Source organism: Lycorma delicatula, chromosome 3 (genome assembly GCF_047948215.1).
Source record: "Lycorma delicatula isolate Av1 chromosome 3, ASM4794821v1, whole genome shotgun sequence".
NCBI lineage: Eukaryota > Metazoa > Arthropoda > Insecta > Hemiptera > Fulgoridae > Lycorma > Lycorma delicatula.
The window spans coordinates 34,549,770-34,574,232 of record NC_134457.1 but is presented as its reverse complement, the minus strand read 5'-3'; positions in this window follow the sequence as shown (position 1 = coordinate 34,574,232).

The window sequence follows — 24,463 nt, the reverse complement described above, 5'->3', positions numbered from 1 at the left end:
ATTATTAGTATTTAAAAAGTATATTGCGTATTTGAAATAAAAATCTTACAAGGGCAAATCGGAAATAGTTTGTAAATCTTTGCTAACTTTTTTGGCTGTTGAAATCTGACTTGAAGAAGACAGTATCGAAATTATGCCTTTATTTTATAAATAAAAGAATAAAAAAGTAGAATGGAGAGATGTTAGATGGTTTTATTAGTTCATATAATTTATACAGTTTTTTAATATTGTGTCCTTACCGTAAAAAAACCTAAAAACTTATCAGTTTTAAACAAATATTTATTATTAAATCTTGGCTCAGGTTAATTAAAGAATTATGCATGAGACAAACAGCAGCAATAAAAGTAAGTAAGAATGTGCCTGACTGTGTGGTGAAGATCGCGGTGTTAGGCTAGGATGTTTTCTCTCATTGACACTGTTCAACATTTAAATTGGAGATATGATAAGAAATATTTTAAAAGAAAGAAAAAAAGGAATAAATAAAGGAAGACAAAAAATAAGATGCAAAAGTTTTGCTGATAATGTTGTATTCTAGCCGATGGAAAACCGTACTTCTAAGATTGTTGTTAACAGTCTAGAAGGAAGTAATAAAAGAGTATGGAAAAATAAATATCGAAAAAACTAAATAATGTAAATAAGCAACAAAAAGGGTTTAGTGGTAAAGGCAAGAGAAATAATAAAAAATAACAAATGTAAATTTATTACTGATATTTGGGTGCTGTGGTGACAGAGGACTGGAAGAGCGCATTGGAAATAAAAGGAAGGATAGTGTTAGCATAGGAAGTCTTCAACAAGAAGAGGGAATTACTACGTAGTAAAACGTCTGGACTTACATTTAAGGAATAGATTAGCAAAGTGCTATATATGAGCTTCTTGTTGTATGGAGTGAAGCATGGACGATGAGGTAGAAGGAGAGCAACTGGATTGATGCTTTTGAGATGTGCTTATGGAGAAGAGTAGAGAAAATATGATGGATGAATAAAGTGAGGAATTAGGACGTAATGAATGTGATTAAAGATGAAAAAGCATTTATGCGGTAAGTAGAAAAAATAAAAGAAAAACAATTAGGACATGAGTTTAGAGAAAGTAGAAATTTGTTAACTGTATTAAAAGGGTCAGTAGCAGGAGAAACAAGCGAGGAAGAAGGAAGATGAAGTTAGTAGATGTGGTGAAGGCTAGAATCTTCGAGGAAACGAAGGTAGACTTGAGACAAAAATGGGTGGAAACAGTGGTGGCGTAAGGAACCCGTCCCCAGAAATAACACCAGATGATGATGATGAAAAAGGTTGAACTTATAAATATTAATTGGAAATATAATATTTAATTAATATAGTGCATTTAATATATTGCACTATTTTGATAAAATATTTCTTTTTGAAATATATTCATTCATTTCTGTGATGTAATTATGTTTTAATTATTTATATCTAAAGTAAAACACGCTAGAACGTATCTGATACCGAGCAAGCACTGTGAAACTGATTATGCTATGAGTATGATGCAGTCATTTAAACCGGTCTGTATACCTATTAATTTTTTTACTATCAATAATTCCCTTTACTTATAAAAAGGAAATAATTAAGAATCTGTTGCCTCAGGTATTCTATTATTCATGCAATCTGACCTATTTCATAATTATGTTTTAATGTATAAATTACATTGTTACTTTTTTATGATTATGTATTCGGCGATGTGTACCCATACATATAATAATTAACCAAGTATCTATCGATGTTAGCAGATCAACTGATACAGTGGCAAAATGTTGAAAAAACCAACCACGGTTGATGGTGTGATATAGCTTACTGTAAAAATTAAACACACTATTATCCTTTACTTCTCACAATTTTCTCTTCTGCTGCGCATTCAGATACAAGGCTTAGTTTAGTTTTCCTGAATTTATCTTTTTGGGCAATAATATTTTTAACTTTATATTTTTAGGCGTTTTCTCTGATTTGGATACAGTTCCAGTCACTTTCAGGTGCTACAACTTATAACGCAACAGATTGATTCAAATCTTACCTGTCCGATATCTTAACTTAATTTAATTAGTTTAATATTATTGTAAAAATTGATCGGTATGTAATTTTAAAATATTTTCAGAAAACTCATTCTCAGCTCTGGGAAAAGATAATTTTATTTACTTTTTTCTCAAAAAAATATAGTTCGAGATAAAATTAAAAAAAAAAAAAATTAATTTCGTAATTTTACAAAAAATTCCTTTTTTTAAAAAAAATTGTAAAGTTTGAGAAGGGTCATTCCTTCCTAAATCCGTAGCGGAGTGGTAGTGTCTCGGGTCTTTCATCCGGAGGTCCCAGGTTCGAATTCCGGTCAGACGTGGAATTTTTATACACTAAAAAATTTTCTCCCACTACTTTATAAGTCAGTTTAATCACATTTACTAAAGTTTTAGCAGAAAATATGTGTCAGCTATTTTTGGCTGAATATTAATCGTATTTTGGGTTTTGTTGGTAAAAGGATAATTATTTTAGTAATTGAAAAATTCCATGTCTGACAAGAGATTTGAAATAGAGCTATCTTAATGAAAGATTACCATTCTCCCATGGAATTTATAAAAATAAGTCCTACTGAAAAGAAGATTTGAAGAATGACCTACAGAATTGGAAAAGGTGTAATAAGGAACAACTAAAAGTAAGGAAAGAAATTGAGAATGACTCTTAAGGAAGAAGATATTGGATGGATCAATAGATGGGTGGAATAATCTTTTTCTCCGTGATGTGTAACATTTATCCGATGACAAATAATTAGATAATAGTAAAGTGTGATAAGTATACTCTCAGTAGTTTATTAACCTTTTTATTTCTTTTGCAATATTAAATGGAAATTTATTTAAATATGTTATTAGTTTAAGTGTTTCCAACGATCATTTTTCAACTATTTATATATTTTATTATTTAAAATATATTTTTCTTTTTGTTTCACAGTAAAATTTATCTACAGTTGGTTTTAATATTACTTACAGTGTTATACGTTTATTTATATAGTCTGTTATTTAATTTTGCTCAACATTCTCTCGCCGGCAGCAATTTTCTGTAGTAAACTATTAGCCGTTATATTTATCCACTTTCATCGTGTCTGTAAAACGTCTTGCAATATAAAAATGAAAATAGAAATAACAATTCTTCGTATTTTAAAAAAGCATTTTATTTTAAAGAATCAAACAAAAAAATTATATTATATTGTAATTTAAATCTTGTCAACAGCAGAAAACTTTGTTATAAACGGATGCCAATAGTATATTAATACCTTTAAAAAATTTAGTTCAATGTTTAAATATTTTAATATTTTATGTTTTGATTTAGAGTGCTGATTTAATGTGAGATGTTGATTAAGAGTAAAAAAATTGGTATATTTCAGTTAATATAGTTTGAGTACTATTTCACTTGAACTTCATCTAGCAGTTCATTAAGCAAGTGATTTGCAATATCAAAAATTAGCTCTTCTGTAATAGGACGAAGGGACTGGAAATATACTCGTAAAAAATTAAAAAAAAAAATCAAAATATAAATCTACCACTCTCCGATCTTCATTGAAGGTTTTCTGCTTTCTATCCGCTTCATAATAGATTCGATTCCTTGTCAAATTTGGCAAATTAAACTCTTTTACAAAATTAATCCCATGTAGAAAAATAAATTAAATGTTACAAAAAATATTTATTCAGAGTAATTCACGAATAAAACTGTTAAAATAATGAAGTTTATATAAACGTGGGTTCAGAAACGATTCTTTACCGATTGTCGGCGGGCGAAAGGAGTATTTTAGTGGTTTTATACAAGGACTGACCTGAGAAATTTAAAAAAAAATGATCCCAGAATTGTGTTTTTAGTAGTTTTCGGAAAAAAAAACTTGGGTAAAAAACAAAATAATAAACACTTAAAAGTTTATAAAAAAATATAGAGAATTTTATTTTGAGTAAATTGATATAAATAACGTCCACAGAAGATAAATACAAACCTAAGAATTCTAAAGTTTATTAAAAATAAAACATGAAAATACGGCAGATTTTTCTCGTTATGAAACGATAAAATATTTTAGAAATCAGGTGATTTAGAACGACGAGTTTATCATTAGACCAACCCGGTGGGTTTTAATAAGTACAAACACAAACAATAAAACCGATTTATAAACAAATAAATAAACTGCTGAAAATGTCCACCACTACAATGAATACTGCACTCTGCTCGACGAATAATGTTTTTTGTGGTTTTCACTATTTCAGCAGTGGTGTTTTGTTTAATTTTTACTATACTGAGAATTCTGTTAACTCTTCTCTTATATTATAGTTTTGTTCATATACCAATGATTTCAAGTGTACCCCTGATAGTGGTCCAGTTGAGTCCTTGGAAACCAGTTGATAGGTTCGCTACATTCATTGGCTTGTTTAAAAACGTCCTATTTAAGTGTTGTCCAACTGCTACAGAAAAGTGTGGAGTTGGCCGCTTCTTGTAATTAAGGAAAATGTTCTAACAGATTCTTCTGTAAAATGTGTAAGGATGATTTATGTGTAAGGATGATGCACTCAAAACATTCTCATTGAAAATAAATTGTTCCAGTATTGTATTGCCTTTGTATCGTACCAAACGTTTACGTGGACGTGGAACCTGTTTTGATATCTAGTTTTGAAGGGGCCGTGTGAATTTTCGTGACTTCATATGAGACTGTTCTTTAAATTAAAAATTCCATTTCGAGTAAATGTAGCTTCATCGGTAAACAAAATAATCTTTGTTATTAAGATTGTCCAGAATCATATGACAAAAATTTAAACGTTAAGGAAAATCTGTAGGAATTAAATTTTTTACCTTAAAAAGAGGAGTTTATTTTTTTCGAAAATTCGCCATACCTTACTTAGAAAGAAATCAGTAAGAAATTACTTTAGAAATTCTTCTGGTACTAATACCCGAGATACCATCAGTGTACTAAATTACGTATCCTTCTTCCCAGAAAAGGGTGTTATTCTTGCCTTTCAGCAGTATATGAAAAAAAAAACAAAAAAAAACGACTTAATTGCTGGAATCAGCCTTAGTATTGCAAACATAAAATAAATTATTTCAAACAAATTTAATTTAAAGATGTCTAATTAATTGTTCTATTGATGAGTTTTATTTAATTTTTCATTTTTTCCTTTAATCTTGATTGTTTATTATTCAATAATATTTAATTCTTTTGTTGTGTAATACTGAAAATTTTGTTTCGTTTAATAATTAAAATTCCCGGTTTTGGTATATTTTGTTTTTAATAAACTACAAAATTTTTAAATCTATATTTAGTTCCCGTGAAAGTAATCAAATCAAATTCTGTATAAGTTTTATTTGTAACTTTTACGTGTTTTTACCAGATATTTTGTGTGACTTACTCCAAGCTTACCTTTTAAAATTAGTGTGCCCTTTCGACCAGAATTTTTTTTTCTTTTACCCTAGATTTCTCAAAAACTAATAAAAAAATTTATGTGGACACCACACGACTTCCTTGTACGCCTATCAAATTACATATACACATTTTTTTACAATCAGAGATTAATAATTTTTAATAAATCATATTTAAATTAAAAAATAAAAAGTTAAAAGAGATAAAAAATTTGTTTACAATAAGAGATAATTCTAAATTATTAATGTATCCAATATATTTAAATTAAAACAAAAAAGTTTAAAAAAGGAAATTAAATCGGATTCGAACCGATGTGCCTTCCCCTTGTACGATCCAAATATTTCATTAATTAAAATTTCATATGACTATAACTCTGGAACCAATAAAAATAAGTACCGTAACTCAAAAACTACTAACCTAGGATGTTGAAATTTTAGATTTAGTACTGTTGTAACATCTAGTTGTTCACCTCCCCTTTGATTGCAATGGACTGAACCAAAAGTTTACAAAAAAGCCCAAAATCCAAAAAATAAATAAATTTTGGACTTTTCTTAACTGCAGTAAAATATCTGTGCCTTCATTGAGCTTTTCAACGATGCATGATAAGTGATATTTATTTTCATTGGTTCCAGAGTTATAACCAAATGAAATTTAAATTAATGAAATATTTGGGTCTTATAAGGGGAAGGCACATCGGTTAGAATCCGACTTCATCTCCTTATTCTTTAAAATTTAAATATATTGATTTATTAATAATTATTAAACTCTGATTGCAAAAAAAAAAAAATACGATAAATAATAATTCAATAATAACAATGAAAAAAAAAAATTGTGAAAAAATATCAGAAGTTATTAATGAAATAAAAATTTATATAGTTTTCATTTTAAAAAAAATTGTAATTTAATAGACGTGCATGGAAGTCATGTGGTGTTCACATCAGATTTTTTAACATGTACAATACTTTATTAAAAGACTAATGAATGCTTAAATTTCATTATCAAACCTATTAGAGAATTTAATTCTGATAAAAATGCAATAATGTCTATAAAAAATAGATAAAAATCAACTTTTATTATTAAGAATAATACTTAACAGAAAATGTTAAATTTTAAGTAGATAGTAATAATTTTAAGTAGATAGTAGTAATTTTAAGTAGAGAACTTCCCAATGGAAGACGTTAAGCATTTCCCTCCAAAATTCTTTAATTTTTTCAAAAAAGGCCTTCTTCCGTTCTTCAGACCATTTTGGACGATGTTGTTTTTTATTTTATTTATTTATCTATTTTATTTTAAATAAAATAGATAAATTAAAATTTTATCTATTTTATTTCTGCATGTGTTTCTGTCTATGATCCCCTCCAGCGTAATTCCGGCGTGTTCTAAATCTTTCGTGTTTCTGCGAGCCAGGCGATTGCAACTTTTAATGATGTTAAGTACGCGATTATTCTTTTGGTCAGTCGGTTTTCTGGCAACCTGCAAAGGTGTCTGAAGAATTTCATATTTCATTCGTCTTTTTCTTAGTCAGTATCCATATTAGAGTATGTTTCAACAATTTCGTTCGGTTGTAATCTCTATCCTTCTTCAGTTTGTTTCGATCCCAACATTTTCCTTGTAATCTTCCTTTCCTGTTTCTTTATTTCTTCTATTTCGGTTTTCCTATTTAAGGTCGATGTTTCACTGGCATATAATGCTGTGGGTTTAATAACTGTGTTCTAATACCGGATTTTCTTTTGGCGCGAGAGGGATTTCTTGTTGTAGATATTTTGCACTAAACCTAGAGCTTTCCTGACCTTCTGCAGTAGGTCCAATTGACTGTTTCTCAGAGTTTTTCGGCGTACTAAATTCTCCAAGGTATTTAAAGCGAGGGACTTTATTAATTACTCCATATTTTGTGTTCCAATTTGGGATTTCTATTCTGGAGCAGATAAACACTGTGTTTTCAAACGGAATTTGTAGTCCCACTTTTTTGCACTTTTTTGAGTGGTTTTTATTTGTTTTACTGCAGTGTGTTCGTCTTCCGCAAGGATTGCCAAATCGTCTGCAAATGCCAGGTAAGGGATACTTAAATTTAATTTTGGGAATCTCAATGAAATCGGTTTCCAGTATTTTTGTTGTTTGAGTGTATCTTCCCACTCTTTCATCACTTTGTCCAATGTGATGTTAAACAACAGGAGGGAGAGTCCATCCCCTTATATATATAAAATACTGTGTTAAAAGTCTATGATTATTAAAAATTAAAATACACAAAATTTTATTAATAAGAAAATATGTAAATCTCCCTCAAGAAATATTAATGATTATTAATTAATTAAATATTACAAAAGTTAATAAGTAATTAAATAAATTATCTATTAAAATAGTTAACAAATATAAACGAAAATGGGTACGATCATCATGGTATTAATAATTTTTTAATTTAACACAAATTAAAAGATTAAATTTTAAGTAATGTACTAAAAGCGGAAAAATTAATTTACTTTGATGCCAGTTTTCTTAATATCATTTAAGTGTTGTCACATCTTAATTTGTTGTAATACTCCTTCTTTACTGTTTTTTTTTTCTCTTAAATTTTCAATGTACTTATAATTAAATGGAAAATTATGTTCAAATGAAGTACCGGAAAATCAGGTATTTATATGTAGATCTGTTTGTCTATTAGGAGAAAACATTTCGTTTTCTTCTAATAGGGGTTATTGTAGAAGTACAAAGGCCGAAAACAATTCTTTGAAGTCCAAGTTCATCTCTATGTTTTTCTTTTATAGGCAGAGTATCCTTTATAGAGAAAAAAAGAAATTAAGAATTTAATTTACTTTAATTATTTAAATTTATTCTTACTTTAATTTTCTTTTGCTAATAACGGCACTTATCCATTTAAATAAATAACACAAAATGTAAATATGTTTTAAGTGTATCATTTCACCTATTATACACAGATGTAGAAAAATGTTTATTCTTAGTTTAATTGTGCAAGATGAATTAACGACAGAAGCTTACAAATAAGCTCGTGCGAGGGAATTAGAAAATTGAAACTTGTAGCATATAAACACGACGTGTTTGACTGGGATTCGAACTCGAGACCTCCGGATAAAATCCCGAGACGCTATCACTAACATTTTCTTGATATTATTTATCAGTAGTTTAATATATATATTTTTAATTTTTAGTGCAATCTTTTACCGATTAAATCTATTGTAAAACATTATTTGAGATAAAAAAGAGCTGTCGTAGAACAAGAAGTAACTTTGCCGAGAGGAGCAAATTCGTCATTGTATTATATTTTTACAGATATGCTTCATTTTTAAGTTATAAGTTCACCAATCTTACAGAAAATTATATTGCGATTCTTTTAATTTTAAAATTAATCTTAAATGTACTCTATTCAGTATTTTTAACGTAAAGTAATATTTTTTTAAAATAAAATTATTTTTTTAAATAGTAATTTTTAAAATAAAAATAGCAATATTCGTTTTAACCGTGATAAATATTAACTAAATAAAACAGTAAAATTTCATTTGAAATAAAATCTGGATATTAAACAGAGGACAGCGAACATTATGGCTAATAGATAGATTTCATAATAAAGCTACTTTTTGTAATGAGTAACATGATTCGACTTCCGGAAAATTTCGACATATCTTCAAGCTTCACATTCCGCAGACCCCAAAAGCACCATCAGTTTAAAAGTTTATCCATACATTTATATATATATATATATATATATATATATATATATATATATATATATATATATATATATATATATTCACTTTCTTTGGACAAGATAACTGCCGTAATTTTGCTCCAGTCATTTTCACATTGATACATGAAATATATCGACAAAATCTCGGTCGAGTTTGTTAATGGGCAAAATCGGACCATGGGGGTGGAAGTGGGGGGGGGGTTCGAAAAAACAAAATATTGCTATAATAACTTTCTTATTAAGAAAAATATCGAATTCGTCTGAACTTCCTACTATTTTTTTGGATAAGAGCCTAAAGCTTATTTCAGTAAAACTTTTTGATATCACCAACCATTGGCCCAGGGGTGGAAAAAATGGGGTTATGAAGACAAAAAATCATACCTCCCTTATAGGCACAGCATGGAATCGGTTTAAAGTGGTAGTTAGTCCTCTAAACATTACCCAAAACTTTTGTCTGAAACAATATTTGAACAAACAAACAATATTTGGTCATCCCTTACAGCAAGGGATGACCAAAATATGTTGCTGGAATTGTTTGAAGATGGGGCTTGTGGTATGCTAAACCAGTGAAACTTTTTTTCACATGCAACCATTGTAGTATTGAGTAAATTTGAAGTTTTTCTTAACTTTAAGGTGAAAATCTTTTTATACCCCACCGGTGAAATCTACCTCCCCTTCCGACGTGCCGAAAGGGAATTTTTTTTATTCCATGCAGCAAAAATAGTAGTTACTTTTGAGCATTTCTCTCAAACTTCATTTTTTGAGTGCAAGTTTTAGAAAAATTTTTAAATTTCTCCAATAAATTGTAAAAAAGATTCTTATACAAAGATTAAAGGAAATAATAACAATAAATAGTAAATCAGGTGATAGATGCTGAATTTGAAATGAACTGTACGTATTTCCCTCCCTCGTCATCATCAAAGCTTCAAAAAAATCATTTATAATCTGAAGTGACCCTGAACACTAGTCTGATTTTATTCGACCTGACGAAAAAATATTAACCATACGATTTTAATCGATTTCATTTCGTATATAATTTCTAAAAGAAAACTTGGGTAGGATGAGAAATCGTGTTTCTGAGTAGTATTACTTTTCAAATTTTAATATGCATACATCCTTCCTATATTTTTTGTTGATCTTTACACATATTCTTTATGTTAACTTTTTTCTATAAGATAAAAGGACGTGTTTATTTATTCAATCTATTGTGCTTGAAATTGATTTACATTATTTGTAAGTAAATTAGTTTATAATGGAAATGTTTCTTACAATATAATTTTTCGATATAAACTCTAAAACTAACCATAATATTCCCTGATATCCAATATTAGCGCGTAAAGGAAAGTTTATTCAACTTCTATCATCATTTGTACAATAAAAGAAGCGTTTATAGGAAATTTTATCACTTTCTTTTGGTAGGTTTAGCATCATTATTAAAAAGAGTAATAACCTAGAACAAATATTTTACTTAAATCTAATGATAACAATATCTTTAACATATATATATATATATATATATATATATATATATATATATATATAGAAGTTTCTTAATGGTGAAAATATTTCTTTTCATAATATTAAATACAAGATAATTAGAAAAAAATATCGAAAAAAGATTTGTTGATATGATCCTATTAGTAAAACAAAAAATAGAATCTTTTGATATTCTTAAAGTTTTGCACCTGGAAATATATCAAAATAGGAAATATTCACATTAACAATGCCGGGTTAGAGAAATAACCCGATATAACCATTTATATTTATTTATTTTATAAATGTAATTAATAAATATTTTACCTATAAATTTTATAAATATAAATAATTGCAATAATTACTGAACTTGTTTAAATACTCAAAACATTACTGTTAATTAGTGAAGGTTAGCGAGCCAAGCAAGCGTAGGTTAAATTTGGTTAGATTATGTTTACAATTAATATAATTATAAGCAATAATGCTTATATTTTTAATGTGTAAAATATGATAATATCGAGAATGTTTAAAATGACCTGCGTAAAACAGCACGTCAGCATGGTGTCGGGTTATTGGGTTATTTCGCCAACCTGGTTGTTGTTAATAGCAATATTTCCTGCTATTTTGAGCTATTTCTAGGTGAAAAACTTGAAAATTTTTGGGGAAGGGAGAGACGAAAGTAATGTGTAAGTCGATGCGATATAATATTGTAAAAGGGATAACTAGCTTAAATGTTTCAACAGAGTAGAAAGTAGTAAAAAAAAAATTAGTCTACATCAAATAAGGTACTAATAACAAAAAGAAACGTTTTTAATTTTATGTACATAAAAAATATACACGAGTCCAGCCAAGTCCCCCCGCAATGGTGTTACCCTCATGGTTTATGAGAATAATACTGATAAATAATAATTTAAATATTCAGGGTTTATAGAAACCTGAAAAAGTAACTAAATTGCAAAAGATAGAGTAGTAGTCGTAACTATGGTAACTAAAATAACGGGCCTTTTCTATTTTTTATTTATTTTTATTTCTTATGTGCTCGGGTTCAACTAGTGATTAATACGTAACTCCCCACCCATAAGGCCCAATTAGATGAAGATGATATGTATGTCATGTAAATGAGGAGTAGACTAGAGCAGACCATTCCTGAACGTGTGGTTAATTATATTTTAACCACCAAAGCACACCGGTATCCTCTGTCTAGTATTCAAATCCATATTAAAGTAACTAATTCTTATTAGAATTTGTACCTCAGAACCTTCGATTTCGAAAATCAGGTGTTAAATAAATGATTTTTCGACGACGAGTTTATCGCTAGATCAGCCCGATAGGCTATAAACCTTTGACGAGGAAATCCTTTGCCACGGTGACAGAAATTAATTTAATTTTTAATTATTAATTTTCTTCTTCTTTAATAAATATTTTTAATTTACAAATTCATGCCCAAGTGGGCTAGGCTTAAAACCTGTATCATCTATGGCTTAAAACCTTCCCTGGGATAGCAGGAATGTATCCTGTAAATTTAAAAGTAATCGGTCGGTTGGTTCTAGCCTGATACAAGAACAAACAAACGGGTGAACAGACAGACAAACTTTCGGGTTTATATACATGTATAAGAAATACATATATATATATATATATATATTTTATTTGAGCTCTTCATGTTTTCTTTTTTTAATTTTAAATCCTATATCTGGGCTCTTGCATAGGTTATGTCAACCTCTTACGCGTTTCAATGCTGCTTATGTATGTGTAATAGAAAATATTTATAATTGTGTATTGGAATATTCTAATTATGTATGTCTAGTAGGATAGTTATAAATGTATGTGAAATATTTTAATAATACCTGGTAAATAAATTAGTGTGTGTGCGTGTGTGTTTGTGTTTGTGTGTGTGTGTGAATGTAAAAGTAACATTTCTGTAAAGTAAATTTTAAGGCAACATTTAAAAATTCCTTTTTTCTCCCTTAATATAGAATTTATCAAGCTTAATTATATATAAGTTGATGATAAAATATTTCGTGCGGTAAATCCGTTTTTAAGCTCAGGGATTTTGAAATCTATCATAAATTTAAATGTTACATAAATTATTTTCAACTTTACATTTTAAATACCCGTTTTGCTATCTAAAAAAAAAACCGGGCAGTACTTCATTCGTTGGATTATATCATTACTGCAATAACACATTTAACATACAGACACTAACGCACATATAGAAACACAAACATACTTGTATTAAGTAAACGCAATTTCGAAAAACTCAAATATATTTTATTTTAATAAAATTTAGTGATCATCGGATTTCATTCTATTGATTTTAATACGTTTTTAATTTCTTGAAAGATTTATTATCTTATAAAAATACTTTAATTTTTTTTATATGAATTTTCTATTTTTGACATTTTTATTTTACTATTTTTTTATTTTACCACAAGTGAGTATGAAATCTAATTGTGAACGCTATTCTTAAGTATATTGAACATGGAGTATTCATAAACGTGTGATCATCAGCTTTGTTGATCTAACTTATATCAAATTCTGCATATAAATGATAAATAAAACACGTAGATTTCACCAGAGTAACCCATCGGGTTGGTCTAGTGGTGAATCCTGCTCCCAAGTCAGCTGATTTGGAAGTAGAGAATTCGAACCCTCAAGTCCTAGTAATTTTTATACGCATTTGAATACTAGATCGTGGATACCGGTGTTGTTTGGTGGTTGGGTTTCAATAAAACCACACATCTCAGGAATGGTCGAACTGAGACTGTACAAGACTACACTTCATTTACACTCATATCATCCTCATTCAACCTCTGAAATAATACCTGAACGGTGATTCCCGGAAGCTAAGCAGGAAAAAGGAAAGAAAGATTTCACCAGGGATTTCCTAGTTCATAAACAACCCGTCCCATTTTATATATATTTATATACATTCTAACCTCATTTAATGAAGTGAATACGTTCCACGAAACTACTTTGTTAAACGAAACTTTCATTTTCATCAAATGTAAAAATATTCTTATGATCGGAGTAGAGATAAGTTCCTTGATAAATAAAATGCATATATATATATATATATATATATATATTTGTAATCTTTAAGAAAATTAATTTTTATTTAATAAATGTTTAATTTGTGATAAACATCAACATTAAAATTATTTATTTTAATCGAAATGAGAGATTAATTTTTGTGTATGTATTAAAACGATTTGTATCACAAATTATAAAATAGTTTAGGAAGAAAGTTATTATTGTAAAATGATCAGTTATTAATCACAACTTTTGAAAATATGAATCTGAAGTTGATTGTTTCTCTAACATTTAATAATCTCTTGTTCTCGACTTATTGAATTGATCTTTTAGCAGTAACACTTTTTGCGAAATCTGGTAGTCATTTAAAAAAAAATATATATATATATATATATTTTGCAATGATATCTACATCTTTCAAATCTTTTGTTGTTAATATTTTTTCATTAGGAACTTTGTCTTCCGGACAAATTACGTAATATTTTTTTGACTGTTATTCACAAGATTTTCTAAATCATAAACTCTCGAGTGACATTTTGTTAATTTGTTTCTTATAAACATAGTGTTTTAATAGTTTAATTATGTTCTTTAAGTTAATACTTTCAAATAATAAATAATGTATTTATATAAAAGTTCATTGGTCTACAGTCTTATCTTCATTTATCCTTTAGAAACTTTTAGAGGAGACCGGGGCTAGTTGTTCCATTTTCCATTTTCCAATTTTTATTTCTTTTAATTTTACTTTAAAAAGCTGGTATATATATTTTTAAATAGGCTAACTTTTTGGCAAAAAATGCCTACCTTATGATTTTTATTGAAATAATTTTTTTTTTTAGTCCCGCAGGTTGTAACAATGTATTCCGTCACGGGGGCTAGTTGTTTCAGTAGGGGTGAAGATTTTTACACATTCTTAATTTAGTGTACAAGGGGGTTATTAAGTAAATTAATTGCAGTGTTAAATTAAGGGTAGCAGTGATGAGGCACAGGGACTCTCCCGTCCTTTTGTAGCAAAGACCGTAGTCCCGGCGAGAATCCTCTTTTGGGTGTTCTCGTTTGAGGCAGACAAGGCACAAAGACCGAGTCCCGGCTCCTAGGGTAGGGGAACAGGAACGACATAGTCGGGCTTGGTAACTCTACTCTGGGAGTTAGAAACAGACATTAATAGTTATGATCCAGCCGGCTTGTTAGAGTAAAAGGACACTCTTCCGGATTGGGCTATGCTTCACTGTGGAATCCGATTCGTTGGCGAGGGGAGGAAAAAATAAAAAAATAAATTAATTGCAGCAGAATATAATATTTAATTGCAATTATTTATTTTGAAACTCATTATGACAATTTTGTAAACAAATACCCTCAATATGAACGCCTAAAGAGAAATTTTAACATTAAATATTAGGATGAATAATTACAGTGACAACATAAGCAGCGTACATGAAATCGTACACCCAGCGTACACCAATAAGGTAAGGTTGCTAGCTCCCCCTTTTCTCTAGACGTTAAAGCGCCATTTCACACCTTTTGTAGCAGGTATTTTTCCAGGGCACTAGGCTGATGTTATACCCGTCTTATCAACGTTCCATTTTTTTTTCGATTGAAATTTATATTTGCCGTACTACTAGGATAAATTTTCAAAGAATTCCGACACACTGTGCCGGTTAAAGCTCGTCTCTTTTGCAAGGCTGGTAGCTTCAGGCTTTCAAATAGACAATCTGTTACTGTCTCTTCAAAAATCCTACTAACCAATCACACAAATCCATGTTGCATTCATTCCAATTATCAGCCACTTCAATGCCGTTTTGTTTTACACATTCAAACATTAGGGACCTAATTTCTTTAGTCGATAGCCCAAAGTATATTTTTGAATTAAATTCTATGTAATCCTTAAGCTCTTTCTCTTGAGGCTTTTTATAGCCAACATCGATAGTTAGGCTCCCTTTCTGTTTGCATATATAGGGGCTTAATGTCATAAAGTTTATGTTGTTCATTAAGGCCGCTTGACGAATTAAAGTTCCAGAAGTAACCTCGTGTGTGTGTGTGTGTGTGTGTGTGTGTGTGTGTGTGTGTGTGTGTGTGTGTGTGTGTGTGTGTGTGTGTGTGTGTGTGTGTGTGTGTGTGTGTGTGTGTGCGTGCGTGTGTGCGTGTGTGTGTGCGTGTGCGCGCGTGTGTGTAGAAACACGTAATCTTTAACTCTTGAAGACCCGCACGTGTTTATACAATATCATTTTATATAAATATATTTTCACGATACGTATCTATAATATATATTTTTATTTCCCCTTATATTCATCCTTTTCTACATACAGTTCCATATATTTTTTTGTTATTTTCTCATTTAGACTTGGAAAAAGAAATAACTAAATTTTTTTTTAAATTTTGTACATTTATTTTTGTATTGTATGTAAATACGTTTAAAATAATTTTGGAAACTGAATAAACTAAAACTCGGCAAAAAAATTAACGGGCGTTGATGATGTTTATCTAATTAGTAGGACAATAGTCTCTCCTCTTTTAAAGTGCAACATTTTACAAATGTTAATAATATTACGTTAGACTGAGTTAGTAGCAGTATTTGCTGATGTGGCAACGATTCTTTTGTATAATAAAAATTGATGCTCTGTTGCGTCAGATAATTTCTAGCGATTTCTAAAACCTCGTGTAGTAGTGTTGCAATAAATGGAAGATTACGGCTAACACTTAACAAGTCTTATCATGTAACTTTCACGTTGCATAAATGAAAATTTTCCGCCTGTATATTTAAATAATGAAGAGATACCAGAAGAAAATGCAGGTAGATATCTTGGTTTACGTCAGACAACAGTTTTACTGAGAGAGATATGACTTTTTTATCGAAAGGATAGAATTTAATATTCGCTTCAAAAAATTAGCTTTAGTAGTAGGAAGACGTTCACGATTATCCATTGACAACTCCTGATCTATAAAGCGATACATAAACCTAGAGACCTAGCAACTTGAATGTAGAAATGTTCAGATTCTATTTTAAATAATTTGACTTGGTTCATCAGGAGTATTGAAATAAATGTATTGAAATATGAAGGCAGCAAGTTAATTCTTGCCTATCAAGAGCACCTGAATAATCAGTAAAAAAAAAATCTTATCCGTGAAACTTCTAGATTAAATAATGATTCTAAAAAATATATCCTCCATTTAAAGGACATCATCTATTAGACCTGCAATACTGAGAGTTCTTCTTTTTCACAAATCTTTGTTTTATATATATATATATATATATATATATATATATATAATTCTCGATTTTTTATTGAGATATTACTGAGAGATATAATATCTCGATATTTTTTATTGCAGGTCGAGAATTTGTTTTATATATATATATATATATATATATAAAATATTACATAAAATATATATATATAATTTACAAAAACAAAGATTTGTGAAAAAGAAGAACTCTCAGAGGAGTGGATAAAGCTCTAATTAATTATCCACTCCACAAAAAAGAGGACAAAGTAGTAGTCAACAAATATCGAGGAATATCCCTCTGCCGGTTACGTACAAAATTCTTCCTTAAGTTATTTTTGACAAATTAGAGAAACAGATTGATCCACAAATTGCAGAGTATAAAGATGGAATCAGGAAAAGGAGATCTAACGCAGAACATTTTTTTAGCGTTTAACAGTCATCAGGAAATACAATTTGGCAAACAAGAGAATAGTGATCACTTTTGTACATTTTAAAAAGGCTTATGGTTCAGTTGACCGGAAAATATTGTGTAACGTTCTTAAAGAATTTGGGACACACCCAAAACTAATAAACCTCTTCATGCAAAGTCCAAGATTATATTTAAAAGTAAAATGTCTTATCCTTTTGGAATCAAGGCAGGGGAATGGACTGTCTCCTATTCTCTTTAGCATTGTCTTGGAAAATGTCATAAGCGAGTGTCAAGAAAGCTTGCCAAAATAAAGGCCTGCAGCATTTTAAATTTGGATATGCGAGGAGTATTTGAACATTGATTGTCAGGCCTTTGTAGATGATTTCGCACTCTTGGCAGAAGACATAGAAATTGCAGAAAAACAAGTAAATATTCTACACGGAATGGTCAAAAAGGTATGCGTACAAATTTTCATTGAAAAAACCTATATGACAAATATTAATTTTTACGGCAGAGCTCGAAAGAAAGACAAGCATGTTTAGGTAATTGGGTGAAATTATCCAACCAAATGGAGTGGACAAGGATACAAACATCGCCAGAATCAATAAGATTCTAAAATCCTACTGCATAACGAAGAATATGTACAATAAGAAACGGATCTTAAAGATGGGCAACGATAACCCGACCAGGAGTTTTATACGCTGCAGAATGCATAACCAGAGTTATGCATTCTGCATAACTAGCAAGGGGATATAGATTAACTGGATCTTGCTGAAAGAAGGATACTAAGGAAAATCTTAGGACCAAGAAAATCTAACGATATTCGGAAATTAGGAAAGAATGAGGAACCTTACCGGGCGTTAGAATCACGGCAGCATTACGTAAGAAGTATTGTAGAGCTAAAAAACTAGCCGGAAGTTAATCATTCTATGTGGTCCTACAGTGAGCGGTGTAGAAAAAAGACATAAGATTTAAGACATAATGAGAGATTTTTTTCTACACCGCTCACTGTAGGACCACATAGAATGATTAACTTCCGGCTAGTTTTTTAGCTCTACAATACTTCTTACGTAATGCTGCCGTGATTCTAACGCCCGGTAAGGTTCCTCATTCTTTCCTTATTTCCAAATATCGTTAGATTTTCTTGGTCCTAAGATTTTCCTTAGTATCCTTCTTTCAGCAAGATCCAATGTCATTGTCATTAAATTATAATGATAACAAAGATGGACTAATTAAAATATTTTAATATACCTATATTAGAGAGTAAATAATTTGATAATTTCGATTTGCATGTAATTGTAATATTGTAATAATATATAGGTAGGTAGGTGGTAGTTAGGTTTGATGAATTGGTAAATTGTTTATTAATAGCGAAATTTTAATTTTAGTTTTCACTTTTAGCTAAAATGTTTATTTAATTTTTTATTATTTGTTATTAAATAGTTACTGTATTTGTGTTATTAAATATTTGTTCTGTTAGATATTGTATTCGGTCTATTTTTTTGTATTCTATTAAATGTATTATTGGAACGCTGGTTGCTAATTTTATTTGTTGCATTGTTTACTTACAGTCAAGTTTTTGCAAATAAATAAATTTTAAAAAGTCGAATTAACTCCAGTTTTATTAGTTACCTGATGATGTAGTTAAACACAGATTTTTTTAAGTTACTCATTTATGTTTTTCAATATCAGATATAATTTTATTTTGTTTTTTATTATTTAAAGAAATTCTTGAGACTACAGAAGATATTTTTTCTGTAATCTCAAGAATTTCGATTCTGTTATTTTATTATTTTTATATTAATTGAGATGTCTAGTTGGGCACAATCTTTATATTAATCCCAATTTGAAAATTTTACTATTCAGTGACATGCGTTAATTTAAAATTGGTATTTTTTTTTAATGGGTTTTATCTTTGTTGAAATAAAATTTAATTTTTACAAACCAATTATTAAAAATTTACTACAGTAAAGTAAATTCCGACTTCAAAATAACTTTTATATGAAGTAGCTTCATTCATTACAGTTTACTTGGGTAACACAATTTTCAAAATTCAAAAAATAGACAAGTTAAGTAAGCGATTCTACTACATTCAAATAAACAGGATTTAAAAAATTTAAAGCGTATTTTAATTTAGAGAAAAATTTTAAATTACAATAAAAAAAATCCATTTAAATTCATTTTAATGGGTTGTATATTATTTTTTTCATTATTTTTTTTTTTAATTAAAAAAATTCACATATATGATTCCGAAATAAATCTCTTTTATTCAAATTATCCATAATTGCGGGTAAATATGTATAATTACTTCTAATGTTGGAGAATTTAATAAATGTATAGAAACTTTTTTAAAAATATACCGTTCAATTTATATATTCTCTGTATTAATATGTTTTACATATTAAAATAACTATATAAGCAGGAAATACTCTATTATTTTTTTTTAAACCTCCGGGACCACCATTAGGTATTACTTCAGAGAATGAGATGAATGACAATTTTTGTAGCATGTGAATATATCATGTCTGACTGGGATTCGAACCCGAAATCTCCGGATGAAAGGCCGAAACGCTATCACTCGCGCCACGGAGCCCGGTACTGAATTTATTATATAAATAATAAAAACATTACTGTTAATTAGTTGAGGTTAGTGAACGAAGCGAGCGTAGGTTATGTTTGTTTTACTGATTCCATACAGAAATTATACTTAAAGAGTATGAATGTAAATGAAGTGTAGTCTTGTACAGTCTTAGTCAGTTCCTTAAATATGTGGTTAATTGAAACTCAACCATTAAAGAACACTGCTATCTGCGATCTAGTATTCAAATCCGTATAATTAAACTGCCTTTATTAGAATTAAAACAGAACTCTCGATTTCGAAAAATCAGCTGATTTGCGATGACGAGTTCTCCATTAGACCACCAAACATAACCTACGCTCGCTTCGCTCATTAACCTCCCCTAATTAACGTTACAATACAAATTACATATGTTTATAGCTAGCTATACATTTATTAAATTCCCCAATATTGGAAGCGATTTAATGTATTTCTATACGTTTCTTTTCTTTCAAGGCTCACGTTCCTTTTACGAATTGTTTTTTCACATAGGTAGTGTCCTGACTCTTCAATGACTTTATAGAGACATGCACGATGTATTGAGTCGTATATTTTGTTCCGTGTAATTTATTTATTTGTTCCGTGTAATTCTTTCCTGGTCGAAATCCAACCTGATATTCTTTCAGTTCTTTAGTTTGTATTCTTTTTTACTAAACGGATTAAAGAGGAATACCGCGATAAATATTAACATCTCTTTTATTCAGTATGTAGTAAATGATTGATAGCGTCTTTCAATTATTTTGGAATTTTTTCTTGTCCCAGATTTCTCTGAAGAATTTTCCCATTTCTGTGCTTATTTCTTCATTTGAAAATGTTCCTATGTTTTGTTATTTTTTAATGTTTTAATTGTTTCTTGCCTATTCGGAGGATTTAAGGGATTGCATAATTTTTTTGTGTTTTTAGATTGAAAGTTTTCTTTTGGCTTTGGAGATTTTGACAATTTTTCAAAGCCATTAATTAAAATTTTTATTCTTGTTTATTATTTCTCTATTTTCGCTTCTTAATGTACTACCACATTTAAAGCCAATTAATTTTCTTTAAAGGTTTGATAGAAGTTAGTTTCTTCTTTAACAAAAGAACTATTTTATTTATTTTTTATTAAGTATTCAACTAATTAATAATATGAATATTAGACAGATAAAAATAAATTATAATGCAAGATTAATTCGATTTTTATATTTGTGTTATATTTAAATTAAAAACCAGTAATCACTGAGTACTTTACGGCAGAATGAATAGAATGAATTTATAGGAGCTTAAAATACATAATAAATCGTTAGCTGTATATATCTCTATTTTATTTTCTGCTAAATATTTAAAATATGAAAATTTTTCTTTGTAGCTCTAATATTCCATTCTTTTTTAATGGTTTGTAGCTTTCTGTTCTGATAATAGAGCTAATATTTTTCTGTACTTACATAATCTATATTCATTTCCATATGTGTGTTTGATATTTTTTATGCTTTATAGTTCTATTATTATTTTTATCATAGTATTTTATGTAAGTAATATTTTGTGATGATTGCTAGAAAAAAAAAATAGTGAGTTGTAAATAATTCAGTTAAAATTGTATATAAGAAAAAAATTATGATACAGAATTTTAATGATATTTCTCGGCGGCCGGAAATGCAAATGGAATATAAAATAAATTTTTATGAACGGAAAACCAGAGAAAGGTTTGTTTTGTCACAGTTTACTCAGAAAGGAAGGAATGAGAAATAAAACGGGTACGATGAGAGAAAGAGAAAATGAGAGAGGGTGAATTTATTGCGCATGCGTGTTTTGGTTTCGGTTTGGTCGCCGGATGAACGACTCGGTTAATTTACCCAGAATTTATTGACTCAATTATCATTGTTTCCTCTGTGGCTATACAACTTCTACGCAAAGCACACCGGAGTGTTTCATAAAAAGAGAGACCATAGATAAAGGCTTAATGAATGCAATCGATTCGCTGTGTAAATTCTATTCTTAACAATGGGGGTCCCTCTAAACTCGATTCACACCCGCCTCTGTAAAATTGTAATTGTATTACTGTTATACCATTATAATTTTGCGACTGTATTTGTTGGAAAACTTATTAATGTATACATTTTCATATTAAGTTACTTTCCTAACAATGTTTTCAACATTATTTATTGAGATATAGATCCTTTTCAAATGAATGTTCACAATTCGATGTCAACGCCCTCAAAGAGATTTCAAAAGCCAAATATTGTTGAAAAAAATCAGTTATACTGTAAAGTGGATAATAATACGTGGTGAAACTGTGTTGGTGTGTGAAATGTTTGTTGCTTTCTCAAATAACACAAAAAATGAAATATAACTAATATTAAGATGCATCTATTAATTTTTTTTAATGAAATAACTTATATTGATTAAAGAGCGAATTCTTTAAATTATTTTGCGAAGTAATCCATAATTTTAAAACTTGCTACGGTTATTAGAGTTGGATAGAAAAAATAATAGAACAATAACAAATAAATGCTGGAACGCTAAATTTATTCAGCCGTATCAGTTTTTATCGCACTTAAAATTTGAGATAACACTTGTAAAAGGGCGGGGGTGGAGAAGACCTACATCTCCGGGTGCGAGCTGATGGTGGTGCGGCTGAACAACTGAGCAAGGACATCGCCAAAAAGGTAGAGGATGTTACTATGGCTCTAACGGGAAGAGGCGGCCAGAGGGTCCACGTTGTTATGGACATGGGCGTACTCACTACGAAGGACGAGTCCCAAAAGGAGCTTCATCAGGTTACTGCGAGGTCGGTCTCACTAGATATACTACCCATGCGGCCGGCATTTTGGAGTGACGCAAGTGGTCATCTTGGCAGTGCCGCCCATCTTGGAGGACAAGCTTGCGTCTGATGGAAGAATTTTGATAACTTATGTTTTCGGTGCTGGAAGCCAGGCCTCAGGGCCAAATTGTATCTTGGACCTGATCGCAGCGGCCACTGCTTTACCTGTGGCGAGCCTGGCCGCTTGCTAAAAGACTGTATGCAGGAGCCTCAGTGTCCCACATGAAAATTTCATGGACATGCGCCTGGAGGCCGTGGATGTAAGGCGACTTCGCCCACGTCATGAATCCGCTGGAGTTTGCACCACGAAGTAGCCCCGACTGTAGGGAACAGATCCATCCGGAAGGGGTGGGTGGCTCTGGCATCCCAGTGATCGGGTGGAGACGCCAAGACTGTAGTCCCGGTGGGGATTCCTCCGCGGGTTCTCCAGCGTCAAGATAGTCATCATGACAAACTTCTGATGTATAACGGTTTTTAACGCACTGTAAACAACTTGAAGTTTTTATTTGCTGTATAGTATAACAGTTTTGGTATAATTTTAGGAAAAAATATTTGCTCTTTCTATGAACAAAAAACGACAAATGTTTTTTCTTCATATAGTTTTATAGACAGATACGACAAAACAGATACGAAATTGGAATAATATAAACTATTAAAATATACAAATATCGACATATATGATGAAGTCATAATTTCAAAAACGGTTATTAAAGTTACAGACGTTCAAAATCGTTGTAAATAAAATTACGTAAAATCGTCTGTGTATCACTTCTGGTACAAGTCAACAAGGCAAAGTTCATGTTGGTGGAGGATTGCAACAGTTATTTTGTTTGGCTGCAGACAGATTGAGAAATACCACAACAGTACAGTCTGGGTTTAGTCCTACTGAACAAAGTGATATGCTTGTCAATTCGTTCTAAAGAAGAAATATTGTCCGTTTGAAATAGATTATTATATTTTTTGGAAGCTGTAATTACAAAATTAAAAATATTAATTTACATTTACTGTATTCATATATGAATTAAATTTAGAATTAATGTAAATTAATTTAAAATTAAAATTCGTAATATTTAAGAAATTCTTTCTAATAACATACTTGTCGAAATCATCTATTTCGTATTTATTATGAGTATAATTTTTTTTTTTTTAATTTGAGAACCACTAAAAACCTCTACTTGGTATCCGATTTTCCTGAATTACTGTAGGGAAGAGACCCCCCCCCCCTTTGCTTCCTTTTATTTCCTTTTGTTTTTGATTTTTTATATTTTTATACCCCCTCTCCTGAAACGAGTAACCCGTTGCAGTTTCGGGTAAGTAACCCGTAAGTAACAACTGTGTTGCAGTTTCCAATGCAAAGAACAGACAATATTTGTTTTTTAGCAATAACATATTTGCAAATTACGTAATACTTATAATTTATAACACACCTATTTGAAACCTATACTTCTGCGACTCACGGGTCTCTGTTCATCACAATATAATTACTTAAACCAAATCAGTTGCTGAAGTTATTTAACGTTATTTACTTATATGTCCCTTTTTTTTTAGTACGATATATTTTCATCATGCTTATGCTTTAAAATACTCGTACATCGACTAAAATATCAATTGCTCGTAATGTAGAATAATAGGACAAATAAAATTTATTATTTATACAAAAATAGCCGTAATTAAGCGGAAGAAAAGCTGATGTTTTATTATTAAACATTGAAATTATAATGACATCAGTTAATTCATTAATATAAATAAAAACCTAATAATAGTGTTATACATAACTATATTATAATGTACAACATTATCTTGGTAGTTCATACTCACAGACAATGTTTA